Below are 6569 nucleotides of genomic sequence, written 5' to 3'. Positions count from 1 at the left end.
GTGTAATAATTAATATTTGCACACTAGCCCCTAGGAGACTAGTATATAAAGGGGGTCATTTATTTGTAATTCATCAAGCAAACAATTCAAGTTCTCTCTAATACAAAGCTTCCTTGAACAATTCTCTTGTGTTCTTTCTACCATTCTCTTAGCGATCTTAAAGGTAGTAAGGCTGACTTGGCATAGCAAGAACGTGAGCAATTTGTGCAAGATCGTGAGCGAGTTGTCAAGTGCCGCACGTGTACTTAGTTAACAACTAAGGACGTGACAACGTGGTATCAAAGCGAGGTTTTAACTAAGGGAATGACGAATTTCTAAATTTATGCATGTTTTAAAAATTATATTAAAAAGGTACTACAAAATGCTACGTCTAGTTTTTCAATTAATGAAATCTTAAAAAAGCGTAGTTTAATGCAACTATAATGTTGTCACTTAAGGAGTTTAATAGTAATATTTCTATTAGTTATATATATGACTTATTAATACCATATATACGTCGATTACATTTACATTTCTTTCCACTCAAATGCTAAAGATTCTACTTAATGTAACAATCACCATAGATGCAGTCATACAACCTCGCGTTGTAGGATAGACACATCTCTCCGCCATTTGTATTCAAAGGTTTCGAATTTGAGCCTTTTCCTCTTTTAATAAGCTACACACGGTGCAAATTCAAATTAGTCGGAACCACAGTACGCGTAACATCGGATGGAAAACAAAAAAATCATTATAAATGCTAAAATAATTCAAAAGGACTGATGTTCTCAAAGTTGTATTTAAGATTTACAAGCATGTTTCTGTTTCGCTTGAAAAAAACACCGGATGGGAAACAAAGAGAAATCACCATATTTAAGGTTTACAATCCTGTCTGTTTCGCCCAAAAATGAGCAAGAGATACATCAGCAATATTAACAAATCAACTATAATGGGGTGAGGGCAGTAAGTACGCAACCTTGCCCTACCTTGTGCAGGTAGAGAGGGATTTAAAATACCTAAAATGGAAAAGAAAACTTTGCGACGTTCTTTTACATTGTAGTGCATTAAACAAACTAAGGATGTTACAACTAGAACAATTTTCATTATATCTCCAATGAGTTTAGCACGTCGATAACCACTCATGGATGGAAATTATATAGAGCAAAGACGAATCCAAGATTCAAATTTAATGGGTTCAACATTTAAGTTCTTATGGCTGGACCCATTACACTTTTGAATCTAATGGTTCAAAAATCAAACTCTTTTGAAATCTTTGTGATTTTTCACAAAAGATCTATACTTTGTGTCGAAAATGTTGGATTCAGTAGAACCTGTTGGTTGTATGTTCCATCCGCCACCGATGCAGAGGGTTGTGAACGTTTTCGGCTCTCGTTTCAAGAGATTTGAGCTCCATTCTCTAGATTTATGGCCTCATTTATGTTCTTAGCCAATTCTGCAGCTGTTCCAATGTAAGTATGAGGTGTTAAGTTCAAGAGAGTTGTCTTCGCATCAGCCGGTATGTCCAATTTTTGTATGAATTCTCTACAAATTTCTTTGGTCACTGTTCTTCCTCGGGTTAACGCCTTCAGTTTCTCATACGGCTCTGGCACACCATACCTTCGCATTACCTAAACACCAAACAAAAATAGAACAAATAAACTTTCTAAAATTCTTCATGTTTTATTAAGCCAGGAACATGGGAGGGGCTCGAGAAAATTTCTTGAAACATATCCTAGCAAACACTATCAGCATTACTACTACAATATGTTTCATCGATCATACGGGGAATCTCAAGTTTGGAATCTAGAATTATTGCATACACAGCAGGTTGACTAACACTAACAATAAGATCAGATAAAGCAAAAGCTGCATACCGTTTGTATTGGTTCGGCAAGAACCTCCCAATATTTATCTAAATCTTCAGTCAGAGCAGCTTCATTCACCTAGATTAAAAACCGATAAATCAGAACAAATTAATAAATTGATAATTCAAGATGAGTACGCGGACGTGTGGAATACAGTACGGTAACTTCTCCAATATCTGTATCCACATTTTATTCAATACAACAACAACAAACCCAGTGAAATCCCACAAGTGAGATATGAGGAGGGTAGTATGTACGCAGACTTTACCCCTACCTTGGTGAGGTAGAGAGGTTGTTTCCAAAAGACCTCGGCTCGAGAGGATGTCCACATTTTACTCAATGTCGTGAAAAAATGGGAGATGTACATTTTATAGCACTTGGCAGTCTAAGCGCCTCGAGATATTCAGGAAAGGATACGACGTGCAATTTCAACTTGTACTGCTTACCTGAAGCTTCTTGAATCCCCTGTAATGCACTTCAGTTAGCAAGAAGAGAATGTCCTAGTCCTACTCCCATGTTTCTCAGAACAGTTGAATCTGTCAAATCCCGCTGCAAAATGACAAAATTAGGATCACAGAAAAATTACGAACACAATAGATGGAACTGAAACAATCAGAATAGCAACATAACCCACAAACCATCATGCTCAAAATTTGTCTTGTCTTTGCTACTCTCAAGAACAACAACAACAATAACACAACACAGTGAAGTCCCGCAAGTGGGGTCTGGGGAGGGTAGTGTGTACGCGGATCTCACCCCTACCCTGGGAAGGTAGAGAGACTGTTTCCGATAGACCCTTGGCTCAAGAAAGGTGAAAAGAGACAGTAGAGACAAGCAATATCAACAAAGAGGGCCAAAAAGATAATAACGACAAAGGAAACATTAGCAACAAGCTGTCACAACTTTCAAGATAAAGATAGAGATAAACATGACCGCATTAGACATACCTGCCAACGTGAAATAGGTAGTTTAGTGCTCAAATGGTATAGATTTCCATTAGCTACTCCAAGATTGCCTTCACTATTTTCAAAGTCAATCGGATTTACTTTGTGAGGCATCGTGGAGGATCCAATTTCACCAGCTTTAGTTGTCTACGTAACATAAAAGAATTATGAACTCCATTATCCGACAAAAGAATAATAATAGACGATATCCAAAATGTAGGATACTCACCTGCTTAAAGTAACCCAGAGAAATGTATCCCCAAACATCTCTATCAAAATCAACCAAAATGTTGTTAAACTGAACAATCGAGGGAAAAAGTTTGGCCATATAGTCATGAGTTTCAATCTGCATTACAATGAAATTGAGTCAGAAGTTGAAAACAGTCTCTAATTATGCACTCATTCAGAAAGGTATATAAACTTCAATACACGTATTTCCTCCTTTCTGTTATGCACGACACACAAACTTTGGTTTCTGGTCCATTCCAAAATCAACACATTTCTATATTTCGAAACTCTTTGATATTAATATTTGCATTTTGCCTTAATCACATGCTTTATAGGAAATGTTGCACGTTGAAGACCACAAGATTCTATGGGTTATTTTATTATGATATATATATTTGGCTTATGTCTTAAAAGTCTTTCTTTCTTGGACTATGTGCCTAGTCAAATACCGTCATATAAACTAAAACAAATGGAGTACCTCACAAGCTATAACCTCCCTCTAACTAATGAACAAAGCTCAACTATGAAATGAATTATGCAGCACCAAGACAAATAATTAAAAGAAAGGGCACAGTAAGCCTAATATGGTGCTGAAGAATCAAAAGGATTCAATCTGTAAAACAAACCTGAGGAACATATGGATTGAATTTTAATCCAAGTGACATCACAAACTCCTGAACAATGTGTGGCCAGTTTACTTCAGGATATGCAGCTACATGTGCATTGTAATTTCCTACAGCACCAGCAAATTTCCCGAGCATCTCAATTTGAGAAATCTCCTTTCTTTCCCTGCTTAATTGATAAGCAAAAATTGCCATTTCCTTTCCAAGGGTTGTTGGTGAAGCTGGCTACAAGTTGCAAAAACAATGAGCAATGCTTTGAAAAAAGAAGTGTTCAAAAATTATTAAGAAGCGAACTACATTTTGCAATCACTAAGCATATATATGAATGACCAAGGCCGGAGCTAGAAGTCTCGTTACGGGTTCGGCTGGACCCGGTAGCTTTTGTTCAAGTAGTGTTCAAAACCTATTCAAAGTACACCTAACTAGAGGATGTATGGGGCAAGAAAATTATACCTGCCCGTGGGTGCGAGAAAGCATGGGAACAGAAGAATATTGTGTGGCCATGTCACATATCGCTCTAATCAATTCATCCATGACCGGCAAAATGACCATGTTCAAAGCTCCTTTTAGCATGGGAAAGATTGTTGATGTCCTCAGATGTACAAGCAAAGTGAAAAATCTCGAGCACCTACCACAGAAACAAGATAAATTCATAGTTAGTTACATCACATAAAAAATTTGGGTCGATAGTTTTCACATAAATCTCTTTAACTCTAGTTTCCTACTTAGATTGAAAGAAGATGAACGTGTAAAATACACCAGAGATTTATCCATACCATAACTATCTCTGGATGTGATCGACATCTTTGTTTCAAGAAGTATTCCACTGCTTTCACATCATGGTTCGTGACTTTCTCAATCTTCTTAACTTCCAAGGCGTCGTTCATACTAAATTCATCAATCAAGTCTTGCAAAAATGTCTGAGCTCCTTCGGAGAAGTTTGGAAATTCAGAGATTTCATGTATTTGAGACATTTTTAACAACCATTTAATCTGACAAAACAGAGACGTCAACGGATTAGTAGAACTTTGTATCTTTTTGAAAAATTCCAAACGCAAATGATCTTGAAATTAGACTTTAGTGACAGATGGTCAAGGGGGAAAAAGTAACAACCTCAACCAAAACGCGGAAACGAATTAAGCCAAACTCGCTCATAAAAGGAGCCAATTCTTTGACTTTACCCCAATAACGTCCATCCAATGGGCATAGAGCTGATAAACGTGAGAGTTCTAGATCTTGAGAATGATCGGAAAACATCCCTTTGACCTGAGAAGTTAAAAGGATACGATGTGAATAAATCATATAAGCAATAAGTTCAAGAAAAGAAAAGAACCATCTCTCCAGTAAACAACAACAACAACAACAACAACCCAGTGTAATCCCACAAGTGGGGTCTGGGGAGGGTAATATGTACGCAGACCTTACCTCTACCCCGAGGGGCAGAGAGGCTGTTTCCAGGAGACCCTCGGCTCAAAGAGGCAACAAGAGACACTATATTAGTACTATCAATAGACTCATAATAAAACAACATAAAATACCATAAAATCCATAACATAACATAAATACCATAAAATAACAAAGTAACAGTAATATAAGACATATAGGAAATACGAGAAAGATGTAAGGTATTAATACACAGCAGATAAAGCCCATCATCAGTAGTTGATCAATAGCATCCTAAGACTAATTCCTAACTGGCTAGTCTCACTCTAGTGCGCTGTAAAAAGACATCACAATTTCCCCTAACCTACAACATTAATGCTCGATCTCCACAATTCCCTGTTTAGGGCCATGTCCTCAGTAACCCTAAGTCGCGCCATATCCTGCCTGATCACCTCTCCCCAATACTTCTTAGGTCTCCATCTACCTCTTCTCGTACCCACCACCGCCAGTCGTTCACACCTTCTCACCGGTGCATCTGTGTTCCTCCTCTGAATGTGCCCGAACCATCTGAGTCTTGCTTCCCGTATTTTGTCCTCCATGGGGGCCACACCCACCTTCTCTCGAATATCTTCATTTCTAATCTTATCCTTCCTTGTATGTCCGCACATCCACCTCAACATCCTCATCTCTGCAACTTTCATCCTCTGGATGTGTGAGATCTTCATCGGCCAACACTCGGTCCCATACAACATAGCAGGCCTAACCACTGCCCTATAAAATTTACCTTTCAGTAACAGTGGCACTTTCTTGTCACACAGGACCCCCGTCGCTAACCTCCATTTCATCCACCCCACCCCTATACGGTGTGTGACATCCTCGTCGATCTCCCCGGACCCCTGAATAAACGACCCCAGGTACTTGAAACTACCCCTCTTAGGGATGACTTGAGAATCGAGCCTCACTTCCACTCCCGCTTCCGTCGGCTCTGCCCCAAATTTGCACTCAAGATATTCCGTCTTCGTCCTGCTCAACCTGAAACCTTTGGACTCAAGGGTATGTCTCCAAACCTCTAACCTTTCGCTGACGCCGCGTCGTGTCTCGTCGATTAGGACTATGTCATCAGCAAATAACATGCACCATGGCACCTCCCCTTGAATATGATGCGTTATAGCATCCATCACCAGGGCAAATAGGAAAGGGTTGAACGCAGACCCTTGGTACAACCCCGTAATAACCAGAAAATAATCGGAATTGCCTCTTGCTGTCCTAACCCGAGTCTTAGCTCCATCATACATGTCCTTAATCGCCCTAATGTAGGCAACCGGGACCCCTTTAGCCTCTAAGCATCTCCATAAGACCTCCCTAGGAACCCTGTCGTACGCTTTCTCTAGATCGATAAACACCATGTGGAGATCCTTCTTCTTATCCCTGTATTGTTCCACCATCCTCCTAATAAGGTGGATAGCTTCTGTGGTAGATCGCCCCGGCATGAACCCGAACTGGTTGTCTGAAATAGACACCGTCCTTCGCACTCTCATTTCTACCAC

General features: G+C 39.3%; 1 pseudogene; it reads right to left on the bottom strand.

Annotated features, from left to right (window-relative positions):
* Positions 1–748: 748 nt before the first annotated feature.
* Positions 749–5217, bottom strand: LOC107788153 (uncharacterized; annotated as a pseudogene).
* Positions 5218–6569: the final 1352 nt, after the last annotated feature.

Source organism: Nicotiana tabacum, chromosome 6 (assembly GCF_000715075.1).
Source record: "Nicotiana tabacum cultivar K326 chromosome 6, ASM71507v2, whole genome shotgun sequence".
NCBI classification, from domain to species: domain Eukaryota; kingdom Viridiplantae; phylum Streptophyta; class Magnoliopsida; order Solanales; family Solanaceae; genus Nicotiana; species Nicotiana tabacum.
Note: the sequence above shows the minus strand (reverse complement) of the source record. Positions and strands in the feature narration are given on the sequence as shown.